The 14,618-nt window shown below is 45.6% G+C and overlaps 1 pseudogene; it reads left to right on the top strand.

Annotated features, from left to right (window-relative positions):
- The first annotated feature begins 731 nt into the window (after nucleotides 1-731).
- Nucleotides 732-849, top strand: LOC124797110 (annotated as a pseudogene).
- Nucleotides 850-14,618: the final 13,769 nt, after the last annotated feature.

Genomic DNA, 14,618 nt, shown 5'->3' with positions numbered 1-14,618 from the left:
CATGATCGGAAAGCGTGAATTGCTGATAAATGGCATCGCATTGTGTTCAATGATGAATGGCAGCTCAGGACTAACATGTATGATCGTCGTCGGCCAATATTGCGCTGTTATGAGAACTGCCATTCTTCCAACGTTCTGGAGCGGCACAGATGTATTATTCCTGCGTAATGGTATGGCGTGCCATCACATCGCAGTCGGTAATGACTGACGAAACGCTATTAGTGTAACTGTACATTGCAGACATTCTGCGTCCTCTTGTGGTAACGCCGCCCCCCCCACCCCTCCCTCCCATGTGACAGTGTCCTGTTGCCATTTTTCAACAGGGCATTGCTTATCTGTGCATGACACGAGAGTTTATGAACTGTATGCACAGTGCTGAAGTACACCCGTGTCCGCAATGCTCTCAGAACTACCCTACAATAGATGTCTGAGACCAGCTCAGACGTTAATTCCACCCAATTACCTGTACCTAGGGGATCAGCGACAACAGATGTGGTCCAGCTTTTCTCAGGAGAGGGTACAATGGCTTTATGAGGACCTTCAAAACTGAATCAGAGCACACATACAATTGAGAGGTAGTGCGACGTCGTAAGTTGCCTCATAATGTCAATTTTTTTGTAAATTTTCAGTCAGTGCAGTACTGCATATCCTTTCAACCTGTGAAGTTTAACTTTGTCTCTTCCCCCTGTTCCAGGTGCTTGGAATTTTTTGTCAAGTAATGTATTTAATATACCAAAGGCCTTGCCACAGCGGTAGCACCTGTTCCCGTCAGATCACCAAAGTTAAGCGCTGTCGGGCTGGGCTAGCACTTGGATGGGTCACTGCCTGGTCGTCCGAGCGCTGTTGGCAAGCAGGGTGCACGCAGCGTTTGTGAGGCGCATTGAGAAACTACTTGACTAAGAAGTGGCGGCTCCGATCACGAGAACTGACACCGACCATGAGAGCAGTGAGAGCAGTCTACTAGCCTAGCAAACTCGTGGTCGTGCGGTAGCGTTCTCGCTTCCCACGCCCGGGTTCCCGGGTTCGATTCCCGGCGGGGTCAGGGATTTTCTCTGCCTCGTGATGGCTGGGTTCGTTAGGTTTAAGTAGTTCTAACTTCTAGGGGACTGATGACCATAGATGTTAAGTCCCATAGTGCTCAGAGCCATTTGAACTAGCCTAGCGCCCATCCTTATCCTTATCCAGTACACCTATAAGCTGAGGATGACACGGCGATCGGTCACTACCGTTGGGTCTTCTGAGGATGTTTGGTTTGGTTTGTGGGGCGCTTAACTGCGTGGTGATCAGCGCCTGTACAAAGTTCCAATTTTTACACAGTCCAATTGTTTTACACAGTCCAATTGTTCTACACAGTCCAATTGTTTTACACAGTCCCATTGTTTTACACAGTCCAATTGTTTTACACAGTCCAATTGTTCTACACAGTCCAATTGTTTTACACAGTCCCATTGTTTTACACAGTCCAATTGTTTTACACAGTCCAATTGTTTTACACATTCCAATCAAGCCACTGTCACGAATGATAATGATGATGATATGACGAGGACAACACAAACACCCAGTCCCCGGGCAGAGAAAATCCTCAGTCTGGCCGGGAATCGAACCAGCGTCTTCTGAGACCTGTTCGGGCAGAGTGTGGGATACCTAACTTGTGGGGAGCATGTCTACAAACGTTGGATAATACCAGAGTGGTTCCTCATGTGTAGTTTTCCGTCTTAGGTGGTTACAAGTCGAAGCACATATGATTTTGCCTTATCAGAATTCATCAAAGTGTCGTCCGCTCCCGGTAGCTGAGTGGTCAGCGCGACAGACTGTCAATCACAGCTGCCCGGGAGCGATTCCCGGCTGGGTCAGAGATTTTCTCCGCTCAGGGAGTGGGTGTTGTGTTGTCCTAATCATCATCATTTCATGCCCATCGACGCGCAAGTCACCGAATTGGCATCAAATCGAAAGACTTGCACCAGGCGAGCGGTCTACCCGACGGGAGGCCCTCGTCACACTACATTTTTTTTTTTATCAAAGTGTCAATCGCGACATTATGTAATTCTGTGGAATATTTTTCTACCACTCGGAGGGAACACCCGAGACAGGGAAGCAGGCGCACGTAAACCTGACGAGATTACGCCTGAGATACAAGGATTAAGATACTTGGGTTTAATCAGCTTTTAAAAGCGGGAAACATTCTTTCATCCGCATTCCAAGCGCGAGAGATTAAACTAGAAAGGAAATAAGTCTGCGAATATTTCATTGCTGGCGTGGCGCGGATGCCAGGGCGGGCGCCCGGGGCCAGGGATCCGCGGCCGCTGCTCAAACAAAGTTTCTGGCGGAGCGTTAATAACGCGGGACGGACGGGACGGGACGCTGCAGCGGCGGGAGCTTCAGAGAGTGCGAGCGGAGAGAGGGGCTGCGCGGAGCGAGAGCGAGAGAGCAAGAGAGAGAGAAGGAGGGGGGGCGGCGAGAGGCGACACAGAGGCTGCCGCTGCCGGACCAACTATTTCATTCATACTGAGAGGATTACGGTGTTCCTCCAGCCTTATCTGGCGCCCGGGGCCCGACCGGCGCCCAGAAGAGGACCAAAACCGGCTGCTCCAGTTTCATTATTGCTGCGAAGAATGCTGCAAAAAACTTCCGCGAGGGCGCGACTCTGATTTCACTGAGCGGTGCATTCTTTGATCCGTGCTATTGGGATCCCGTCGCGAAAGCGTACAGTGCCGGGTTGTTCACTGTACATGTCGTGTGAAAATACTTTGTGGTGTCTGCAGTCTACTGTTTACTGCTTCCCGCCAGTAGTGATCACCACCAGAACACTAAGACGTCTCACTTCTAGTACAAGACGGCGCATGTCAGAAGAGAGTATACAGGGTGTTTCGGTAAGAGCGGGAAAAATTTAACAGGGCACAGAGGATGCTCCACCGGATAATCTGAGGTAGGAAATCTGGGGTCGGAGAAGCCACCTTAAGGGAATAATAGGAATAAAATCACATTACTGTGTACTTTTTTATTTACAGTAGTTACAGTTAACTGTAAAACTATCATTGACACAATGAACGCACTATTTGTATTGTATCTTACAAAATGTGCTAAAACTGACGGCCATCAACCTCAGTACAAGCATGACATCGGCGAACCAGATTCGATGCACCGTGACAAATATCCCTGGTTTGTTTCGAATCAGGCAGCGACAGTTCTGGCAACTAATTCCGTCTCCGTATCCACTGGAGTCTCACCCACAAATGACTTTAGATATCCTCATAGAAAATAATCAAGGGTGTTCAGGTCAGATGATTTCGCCATGTGATAGTCTCTCAGAGACCAGTTTGGCCTGAGCTCCCAGTTGGTGCACATCGACAGCGCAGAAAGATAAGTATATAGCTTATTTTCTGTGTTTACTTCGTAGATTCTTACTTACATTGCGTGTGAGTTTTGTATAGGAGGTGTAATTTCGAGTTTTAGTTACTGTAATCGTAAATTCAGGCAGATTGTAGAGCAGTCGTTAGGCATTTGTACAGGTTAGTTCATACATTCTTTGCATGTTTCTCTTGCGTTATCTAGGCACGGACTCGTGTTTCAGTAACTGTTGTTCAACATCGATTAGAATGGACAGGGACTGTGATTGCTGTGTTTGGATGAGGGCTGAGTTGGCATCCCTTCGCTCACAGCTGGAGGCGGCGCTGACTTCGGTCGCACAGCTTGAGGCTGTTGCCAATGGGCACCACTGTGGGGCGCCGGACTTGGGTATCACGAGGATGTCAACCTCGTCCCGTCTGTCCCCAGATCGGTCTGCCGCTGTGGTAGCCCAGTTGCTGCTGCCCGCAGTGGGGCTGAGCCCTCGCCTGTGGTTGATTGGGAGGTCATTCCAAGGCGTGGCAGGCAGCGAAAGACGTCCCCGGAGGCTGGTCACAAAGCCTCCCCAGGGCGTCTGACAAACAGGTTTCAGGTGCTGTCTCTGGCTGAGCCAGATGCAGCTGCCTGCCCTGTTTCAGAGGATGATTCTCAGCCTTCAAGGTCCGGGCAATCGCTGAGGATGGGCTTATTGGTAGTTGGGAGCTCCAATGTTAGGCGCGTAATGGGGCCCCTTAGGGATATGGCGGCTAATGAGGGGAAGAAATCCAGTGTGCACTCCATGTGCATTCCGGGTGGAGTCATTCCTGATGTGGAAAGGGTCCTTCCGGATGCCATGAAGAGCACAGGGTGCAGCCAGCTGCAGGTGGTGGCACATGTCGGCACTAATGACGTGTGTCGCTTTGGATCTAAGGAAATTCTCTATGGATTCCAGCGGCTATCTGATTTGGTGAAGGCTGCTGGTCTTGCTTATTAGATGAAGACAGAGCTCACCATCTGCAGCACCGTTGACAGAACCGACTGCGGACCTTTGTTGCAGAACTGGGTGGAGGGTCTGAATCAGAGGCTCAGACGGTTTTGCGACAGTGTTGGCTGCAGATTCCTTGACTTGCGCCATAGGGTGGTGGGGTTTCGGGTTCCGCTGAATGGGTCAGGAGTTCACTACACTCAGCTGGCGGCTACACATGTAGCGGAGGCTGTGTGGCGTGGACTGGGCGGTTTTTTAGGTTAGAAGGCCTCGGGAAAGTATGAGGTGGGCTGCAATCTCAAAGGGTACATGGAAAATAGAGGACGTGCTTGGATCAAGGAACAGTCGGAATTGTAGTTGTAAATTGTTGTAGTTGTGCTGGGAAAGTCCCTGAGCTTCAAGCGCTAATATAAAGTACAGAAGCTGAAATCGTTATAGGTACAGAAATCTGGCTAAAGCCTGAAATAAGTTCTGCAGAAATTTTTACGAAGGTTAGGCAGATTTGGTGGGAGAATGTTTCTGTCTGTTAGTAGTGGTTTTTTTTTTTTTTTTTTTTTTTTTTTTTTTTTTTTTTTTTTTTTTTTTTTTTTTTGTAGTGAAGTCGAAGTAGATACTCCGTGCGAATTGGTATGGGTGGAGGTTATACTTAACAGCCTAACTAAGTTAATAATTGGCTCCTTCTACTGACCCCCAGACTCCGATGATAAAGTTGATGAACAGATGAACAGTTCAGACAAAATTTGAGTCTCGTAATAAATAAATACCACACTCATAAGGTTATAATTGGTGGGGACTTCAACCTTCCCTCGATATGTTGGCAAAAATACTTGTTCAAAACCGGTGGTAGGCAGAAAACATCTTCCGAGATTCTCCTAAATGCTTTCTCCGAAAATTATTTCGAGCAGTTAGTCCACGAACCCACGCGAATTGTAAATGGTTGCGAAAACACACTTGACCTCTTAGCCACAAACAATCCAGAGCTAATAGACAGCATCATGACTGATAAAGGGATTAGTGATCACAAGGTCGTTGTAGCTAGGCTCAATACAAGTTTCTTCCAAATCCACCACAAACAAATGCTAAATAATTGTATTTAAAAAAGTGGATAAAGTGTCACTAGAAGCCTTCCTAAGAGACAATCTCCATTCCTTCCGAACTAACTACGCAAATGTAGACGAGATGTGGCTCAACTTCAAAGATATAGTAGCAACAGCAATTGAGAGATTCATACGTCACAAATTGGTAAGAGATGGAACTGATCCCTCATGGTGCACAAAACAAGTCCGAACGCTGTTGCAGAGGCAACGGAAAAAGCATGCGAAGGTCAGAAGAAAGCGAAATCCCGAGAATGGCTAAAATTTACAAACTCGGGAAATTTGGCACGGACTTCAATGCGAGATGCCTTTAATAGGTTCCACGATGAAATATTGTCTCGAAATTTGGTAGAAAATCCGAAGAAATTCTGGTCGTATGTAAAGTACACAAGCGGCAAGACGCAGTCAATACCTTCGCTGCGCAATGCCGATGGTACTGTTACCGACGACTGTGCCGCTAAAACGGAGTTATAGAACGCAGTTTTCCGAAATTCCGCCACCAGGGAAGACGAATGGAATATTCCAGAATTTGAAACACGAACAGCTGCTAGCATGAGTTTCTTAGAAGTAGATACCTTAGGGGCTGCGAAGCAACTCAAATCGCTTGATACGGGCAAGTCTTCAGGTCCAGATTGTATACCGATTAGGTTCCTTTCACATTACGCTGATACAATAGCTCCCTACTTAGCAATCATATACAACCGCTCGCTCACCGATAGATCTGTACCTACAGATTGGAAAATTACGCAGGTCGCACCAGTGTTTAAGAAGGGTAGTAGGAGTAATCCATCGAACTACAGGCCTATATCATTGACGTCGGTTTGCAGTAGGGTTTTGGAGCATATACTGTATTCAAACATTATGAATCACCTCGAAGGGAGCGATCTATCGATAAGTAATCAGCATGGTTTCAGAAAACATCGTTCTTGTGCAACGCAGCTAGCTCTTTATCCGCTCGAAGTAATGGCCGCTATCGACCGGGGATCTCAAGTTGATTCCGTATTTCTATATTTCCGAAAAGCTTTTGACACCGTTCCTCTCTTAAGTTGTTCGCAGATGATGCTGCAATTTATCGTCTATTAAGGTCATCCGCAGACCAGTACCATTTGCAAAGCGATGTAGAAAAGGCTGATGTATGGTGTGGCAGGTGGCAGTTGACGCTAAATAACGAAAAGTGTGAGGTGATCCACATGAGTTCCAAAAGAAATCCGTTGGAATTCGATTACTCGATAAATAGTACAATTCTCAAGGCTGTGAATTCAACAAAGTACCTGGGTGTTAAAATAGCGAACAACTTCAGTTGGAAAGACCACTTAGACAATATTGTGGGGAAGGCGAGCCAAAGGCTGCGTTTCATTGGCAGGACACTAAAGAGACAGCTTACACTACACTCGTTCGTTCTCTGTTAGAATATTGCTGTGCGGTGTGGGATCCTTACCAGGTGGGATTGACGGAGGACATCGAAAGGGTGCAAAAAAGGGCAGCTCGTTTTGTATTATCACGTAATAGGGGAGAGACCCGTGGTCTAGGGGTAGCGTCTTTGATTCATAATCAAAAACGTCTTCGGTCCCTGGTTCGATCCCCGCCACAGTCGAAATTTTGATAAATGATCAGTATTGGCGGCCGAAGACTTCCGGCATAAGAAGTCAGCCTCATTCTGCCAACGGCCTTGTCAAAGAGGGCGGAGGAGAGGATAGAGTTTCAGGGCACTCTCTTGTCCTAGTGGTGGGAAATTGCCCCTAAAGGTGGAAGAATCACCAATGACCAACGACATGAGGATGCAGAAGGCAATGGAAACCACTGCATTAAAGACAAGTAACGTGTATCCACAGGACATGTGGCTTGTAATTGAAGAAGTGTCATGATGATCTCTCCATTGGCAAAAGGTTCCGGATTAGTCCCCCATTCGGATCTCCGGGAGGGGACTGCCAAGGGGCAGGTTACCATGAGAAAAAGATTGAATAATCAACGAAAGGATAACGTTCTACGAGTCGGGGCGTGGAATGTCAGAAGCTTGAACGTGGTAGGGAAACTAGAAAATCTGAAAAGGGAAATGCAAAGGCTCAATCTAGATACAGTAGGGGTCGGTGAAATGAAGTGGAAGGAAGACAAGGATTTCTGGTCAGGTGAGTATCGGGTAATATCAACAGCAGCAGAAAATGGTTTAACAGGTGTAGGATTCGTTATGAATTGGAAGGTAGGGCAGAGGGTGTGTTACTGTGAACAGTTCAGTGACCGGGTTGTTCTAATCAGAATCGACAGCAGACCAACACCGACAACGGTAGTTCAGGTATACATGCCGACGTCGCAAGCTGAAGATGAACAGATAGAGAAAGTGTATGAGGATATTGAAAGGGTAATGCAGTATGTAAAGGGGGACGAAAATCTAATAGTCATGGGCGACTGGAATACAGTTGTAGGGGAAGGAGTAGAAGAAAAGGTTACAGGAGAATATGGGCTTGGGACGAGGAGTGAAAGAGGAGAAAGACTAATTGAGTTCTGTAACAAGTTTCAGCTAGTAATAGCGAATACCCTGTTCAAGAATCACAAGAGGAGGAGGTATACTTGGAAAAGGCCGGGAGATACAGGAAGATTTCAATTAGATTACATCATGGTCAGACAGAGATTCCGAAATCAGATACTGGATTGTAAGGCGTACCCAGGAGCAGATATAGACTCAGATCACAATGTAGTAGTGATGAAGAGTGGGCTGAAGTTCAAGACATTAGTCAGGAAGAATCAATACGCAAAGAAGTGGGATGCGGAAGGACTAGGGAATGACGAGATACGTTTGAAATTCTCTAACGCTATAGATACAGCAATAAGGAATATCACAGTAGGCAGTACAATTGAAGAGGAATGGACATCTCTAAAAAGGGCCATCACAGAAGTTGGAAAGGAAAACATAGGTAGAATGAAGGTAGCTGTGAGGAAACCATGGGTAACAGAAGAAATACTTCAGTCGATTGATGAAAGGAGGAAGTACAAACATGTTCCGGGAAAATCAGTAATACAGAAATACAAGTCGCTGAGGAATGAAGTAAATAGGAAGTGCAGGGAAGCTAAGACGAAATGGCTGCAGGAAAAATGTGAAGACATCGAAAAAGATATGATTATCGGAAGGACAGACTCAGCATACAGGAAAGTCAAAACAACCTTTGGTGACATTAAAAGCAACGGTGGTAACATTAAGAGTGCAACCCGAATTCCACTGTTAAATGCATAGGAGAGAGCAGATAGGTGGAAAGAATACATTGAAAGCCTCTATGAGGGTGAAGATTTGTCTGATGTGATAGAAGAAGAAACAGGATTCGATTTAGAAGAGATAGGGGATCCACTATTAGAGTCGGAATTTAAAAGAGCTTTGGAGGACTTACGGTCAAATAAGGCAGAAGGGATAGATAACATTCCACCAGAATTTCTAAAATCATTGGGAGAAGTGGCAACAAAACGACTATTCACGTTGGTGTTAGAATATATGAGTCTGGCGACATACCATCTGACTTTCGGAAAAGCATCATCCACACAATTCCGAAGACGGCAAGAGCTGACAAGTGCGAGAATTATCGCACAATCAGCTTAACAGCTCATGCATCGAAGCTGCTTACAAGAATTATATACAGAAGAGTGGGAAAGAAAATTGAGAATGCGCTAGGTGACGATCAGTTTGGCTTTAGGGAAAGTAAAGGGACGAGAGAGGCAATTCTGACGTTACGGCTAATAGTGGAAGCAAGGCTAAAGAAAAATCAAGAAACCTTTATAGGATTTGTCGACCTGGAAAAAGCGTAGCGTTCGACAATATAAAATGGTGCAAGCTGTTCGAGATTCTGAAAAAAGTAGTTGTAAGCTATAGGGAGAGACGGGTCACATACAATATGTACAACCAAGAGGGAATAATAAGAGTGGATGATCAAGAACGAAGTGCTCGTATTGAGAAGGGTGTAAGACAAGGCTGTAGCCTTTCGCCCCTACTCTTCAATCTGTACATCGAAGAAGCAATGATGGAAATAGAAGAAAGGTTCAGGAGTGGAATTAAAATACAAGGTGAGAGGATATCAATGATACGATTCGCTGGTGACATTGCTATCCTAAGTGAAAGTGAAGAAGAATTAAATGATCTGCGGAACGGAATGAACAGTCTAATAAGTACACAGTATGGGTTGAGAGTAAATCGGAGAAAGACGAAGGTAATGAGAAGTAGTAGAAATGAGAACAGCGAGAAACTTAACATCAGGATTAATGGTCACGAAGTCAACGAAGTTAAGGAATTCTGCTACCTAGGCAGTAAAATAACCAATGACGGACGGAGCAAGGAGGACATCAAAAGCAGACTCGCTATGGCAAAAAAGGCATTTTTGGCCGAGAGAAGTCTACTAATATCAAATACAGGCCTTAATTTGAGGAAGAAATTTCTGAGGCTGTACGTCTGGAGTACAGCATTGTATGGTAGTGAAACATGGACTGTGGAAAAACCGGAACAGAAGAGAATCAAAGCATTTGAGATTGGTGCTATAGACGAATGTTGAAAATTAGGTGGACTGATAAGGTAAGGAATGAGGAGGTTCTACGCAGAATCGGAGAGGAAAGGAATATGTGGAAAACACTGATAAGGAGAAGGGAAGGGATGATAGGACATCTGCTAAGACATGAGGGAATCACTTCCATTGTACTAGAGCGAGCTGTAGAGGGCAAAAACTGTAGAGGAAGACATAGATTGGAATACGTCAAGCAAACAATTGAGGACGTAGGTTGCAAGTGCTACTCTGAGATGAAGAGGTTAGCACTGGAAAGGAATTCGTGGCAGGCCGCATCAAACCAGTCAGTAGACTGTTGACCAAAAAAAAAAAAAAGGGGAGAGAGTGTCGCCGATATGATACGCGAGTTGGGATGGAAGTCATTAAAGCAAAGACGTTTTTCGTCGCGGCGAGATCTATTTTCGAAATTTCAATCATCAACTTTCTCTTCCGAATGCGAAAATATTTTGTTGAGCCCAGCCTACATAGGTAGGAATGATCATCAAAATAAAATAAGAAAAATCAGAGCTCGAACAGAAAGGTTCAGGTGTTCGTTTTTCCCGCGCGTTGTTCGGGAGTAGAATGGTAGAGAGATAGTATGATTGTGGTTCGATGAACCCTCTGCCAAGCACTTAAATGTGAATTGCAGAGTAATCATGTAGATGTAGGACCTCCCGTCTGCCTGCTGAGATGGGTGGTAACGTGTTCGCCACCCATGCAAGCCGGCCCGGGTTCGATTCCCGGCCGGGTTGGAGGTTTTCTTTGCTCGTGGACTGGGTTTTGCGTTGCCCTTATCACCGGCGCGCAAGTCGTCCAATGTGGCGTTCAATTAAATAAGACTTTTGCTTGGCTGCCCAACTTCCCTGACTAGAGGCCTCCCGGCCAACGATGCCATACGCTCTTTTCCATTTTTTTACGACCTCCCCTTCCAATTCAGCGTCTAAGAAATACAGCACTGAGACGGTTGTGGACATCCAGACGAAAGTGAAGCGGTGTATATCAGGTTGTACTAACATCCTCTGACGAACAGGCAAGGGTACGTTCTCCAACAACTCAGGTAGAACTCTTCGCACAGGTGGCCATTCAGACGGCCGGCTAGAAGATATGGTTCAACGAGATTGTCACCTACAATGCCGGTCCAGGTATTCACAGCGAAGCGTACTTGATGGTGTCACTGTACTACAGCGTTAGAGCCACCTTATGGATAAAGCAAAGTAAATAAAACCTGCATCATGACTTACTAGTAATCCGGTTCGCCTTCTTTCTGCTATATTGTTTCAGTTCCGTCTACCACTTTCTTCCTGTGTTGTCAGTGTTTTACTGCTGACGCCATGTTTGGTCCCACGCTTCGGTGTGGGTAGGCACATATTTTCCAAGCTTGTTACCTGTGTTTACGTTCTGTTCTGTCTTCCCGTTCTGAGTATTTTCTTGACACCCTCCTCAATCTGTTGCTGAGCGGGCGCTGAAGACCTTGCCGTCGTGCGCCCATGCAACCCTCTCCATCCATCCATCCATGTTTCCTTGCGGGAAATAAAGAATGTACGCATGGTAGTTGTAAATAAGCTGGACAAAGCGATTGACAAGTTTACCTCCGTGTCTCCTTAAACTGGCTTCTCCGTCCCCAGGTTCCTTATCTCAGATTCTTCAGTGGGGCATTCTCTGCCCTGTTACATATTTGCCTGCTCTTACGGAAACACTACTTACGTTCCGGATTTCATGCAGACGCAGTTCTTCTGCTGTACGGATAACAGGTGCGTCATAGCGTGTCACCGAAGTAGCGTGACAACTGGAAACATGCTCCGAAGTAGAGGTACACGGGACTTTACGATTCAAGTTGGCAAAACGTCCATATAGCACACAGAAGCACGGCGTAATGCTGATGATATATGGATTGAGTGCAGTGTAACATCCACCTGTACTTAAATGGAGCCAACGATTTGTTCAAAGCCACACAGCCGTGGCTGATGTCCACATCTTGCACCACGCGATACCCATCTTTTCGGCTAGAGGAAATGTGGGAAGCAAAGAGATTTCCCAACAATTAGAACGTTAACCCTGTGACCAAGGAGCGGATTTCTAACGTTGAGGACTTGAACGATTTCCACATCGTTCCGACCTATATTTAGAGAGACTTGGTTACGACGTCGAAAAATCATGTCATGTATATGTGTCATTTTGAAGCATAGTCTAGCAAAACATGACCCCATGCCCCTCCTATCCGCATCCTCCTCGGAGGATGACACGGCGGTCGGATAGTTCCGATCGGCCACTTGTGGCCTGTAGACGGAGTGGTTTTTTCTAGCAGTACGTAAAAGTTATTTGGCTTGTCATAGTAATGAGTACCTTAATCTTTGAAGTACTCCGGTACATATCGGATGAGCTTGAAGGGCATTCTGTTCTATTTTTATCAGGAGCAGCGAGGGGTAACACTGCAAAGCGACATGAAACTGAGGAGCACTAAAGTACGTTAGCAGGGAAGGTGAATGGTCAGCTTCAGTTTATACGGAAAATTTTAGCAAAATGTGGTTCATCCGGGGAGAATAACGAAGGGATAGTAAGTAGTTAACAGAAGGTAGCCTAACATTCCACGCGCCTATTCCATTCCGCCGGGGCGCGGACTGGACGATTGCCGTGACGGTCAGAAACCGACACGTCCTGGAACAGGGCGAAGATGCGACACCAAACCGGACTTGACAACGCACACTGGTTATAACTTGTAGTAGATTAGTTTTTTTAAGTAGAATGTAGTTTTTTCTTCAATATCAGTTGTAGTACCTGCAGCGATTCAAGTTCACGGTCACCTAGAGCCAGAGGCACGCCAAGGCAAAATTAGTTTTATATATCTTTTGGCACACCTGTAACGCTGCAGGAGTGTAGTTTGTTAGGGAAGTATAGCACAGTAGACGTAGAGATAAAAATGTTGTTGCCCATAGTGTAGCTAACATTTCCTATAGCAGTAGAGAAGCTGTCAAAAATGGTTCAAATGGCTCTGAGCACTATGGGACTTAACTTCTAAGGTCATGACTCCCCTAGAACTTAGAACTACTTAAACCTAACTAACCCAAGGACATCACGCACATCCATGCCCGAGGTAGGATTCGAACCTGCGACCGTAGCAGTCGCGCGGTTCCAGACTGTAGCGCCTAGAACCGCTCGGCCACTCCGGCCGGCAGAGAAGCTGTCACCTGTAATAGCAAATACACTGCTAAGAATTGTATTGTAAAAGTTACGAGCCACTAATGTATTAGGTGGTGGGTTAATGTAGTATTGACAATGTTGTTGTTGAAATGAAGATTTTTTTAAACTATGGCTAATCTGTAAAGGAGGTCACGTATAATACACTGGAACAATCGTTTCTTGATTACTGTTCAAGTGTCTGGTATCCTTATCCGGTCGGATTAAAGGAAGACATGAAGCAATACAGACACAGACTGCTACACTTGTCACTGGTAGGTTCTATCAACACGCTGGTATTAAGGAGATTCTTTGCGAACTCAAGTGGCAATCCCTGGAGGGATGATGAAATTCTTATCGCGAAACACTACTCAGAGAACTGACATTTGAGGTTCACTGCGAAACGATTGCACTCCTGCCGACGTATGTTTCTCATAAGGTCCAGGAAGATAAAATAAGAGAAATTAGGGCTCATACGGAAGCAAATAGACATTTGCTTTTTCCTCACATATTTTGCGAGTGGAACATGAAAGGAAATGAGTAGTTGTAGTACAAGGTACCCTCTGCCGTGCACCGTACGGTGGCTTGCAGGAGATGGAGACGAAGATAAAACCAAGTTCGTGACCACTCGCACAGACGGAGGAATAAACAGTAAATTCCGTGTGCTCCATAGCAGTAGACTTCACATAGCGTAAGTCTGACCAGAAGCGACGTGCGGACTACAGCAATGGTCTTCGTAAACCGTGATGTAATACCTTCAAAGGCGACTTTAAATGAATCGAGGGACTTTACGTGTTAATGAGTAAATTTGCTTATCTACTTGATGTGTGATGTGAGGATGGTACATAATGGGTAGGTGAGTAAGATACACAGTTTTAGAAGTAATTCTCCCTGATTTATGTGACTAGGTATCTAGTTGTGAGACAAAGTTACTAATTAGCGTACAGACGCGATTTTCAATTATTTGTATACGTCTGCCGGCTTTCATGCGTTACGATACACCTGGAAACTCAAGTTAGCGATTGGGAGACACCAGGCAGCTTAAAGTTTCAGAATCGTGCTCCCACATCTGTAGCAAGATACACAGCCAAATTTTCCAAACAGAACCGAAGACTTAAACGCTTCTCACTTTTTGGGATGTTGTGGAGAAATCAACTCTTGCGCGTCCATAGCACAAGGATCAACAGTGTAGACGCCCTGTTGTAGCAGTGTTCCAGAGTGCTGAAGCGTCAGACATTTAGGGAACGATACTGGATTTCTACGAGAAATTCGTTATTTACGTTTCTAGTTGCTTCCTACCAGCGAAAACTTAATTAATAAATATTAAGAACATTGCTCGAATCTGTCGCTTCAATCCAACCACGAAGTCATCCAAGTTACACCTCAGGAATGGATGGACTGGTATTCTGTTTCATAGCATGGTGTAGCAGACCCGTGTATCGGATCTCCATCATCAAACAGGGGCCGAACAAAGTCGCCAAAAAATGAACATCGCTTAACATGACTCGTCGCTTGAATGAAGTACTA

The sequence above is a fragment of the Schistocerca piceifrons genome, chromosome 4 (assembly GCF_021461385.2).
Source record: "Schistocerca piceifrons isolate TAMUIC-IGC-003096 chromosome 4, iqSchPice1.1, whole genome shotgun sequence".
Lineage (NCBI taxonomy): Eukaryota > Metazoa > Arthropoda > Insecta > Orthoptera > Acrididae > Schistocerca > Schistocerca piceifrons.
The sequence above is the reverse complement of the archived record's forward strand: the minus strand, read 5'-3'. Positions and strand labels throughout refer to the sequence as shown.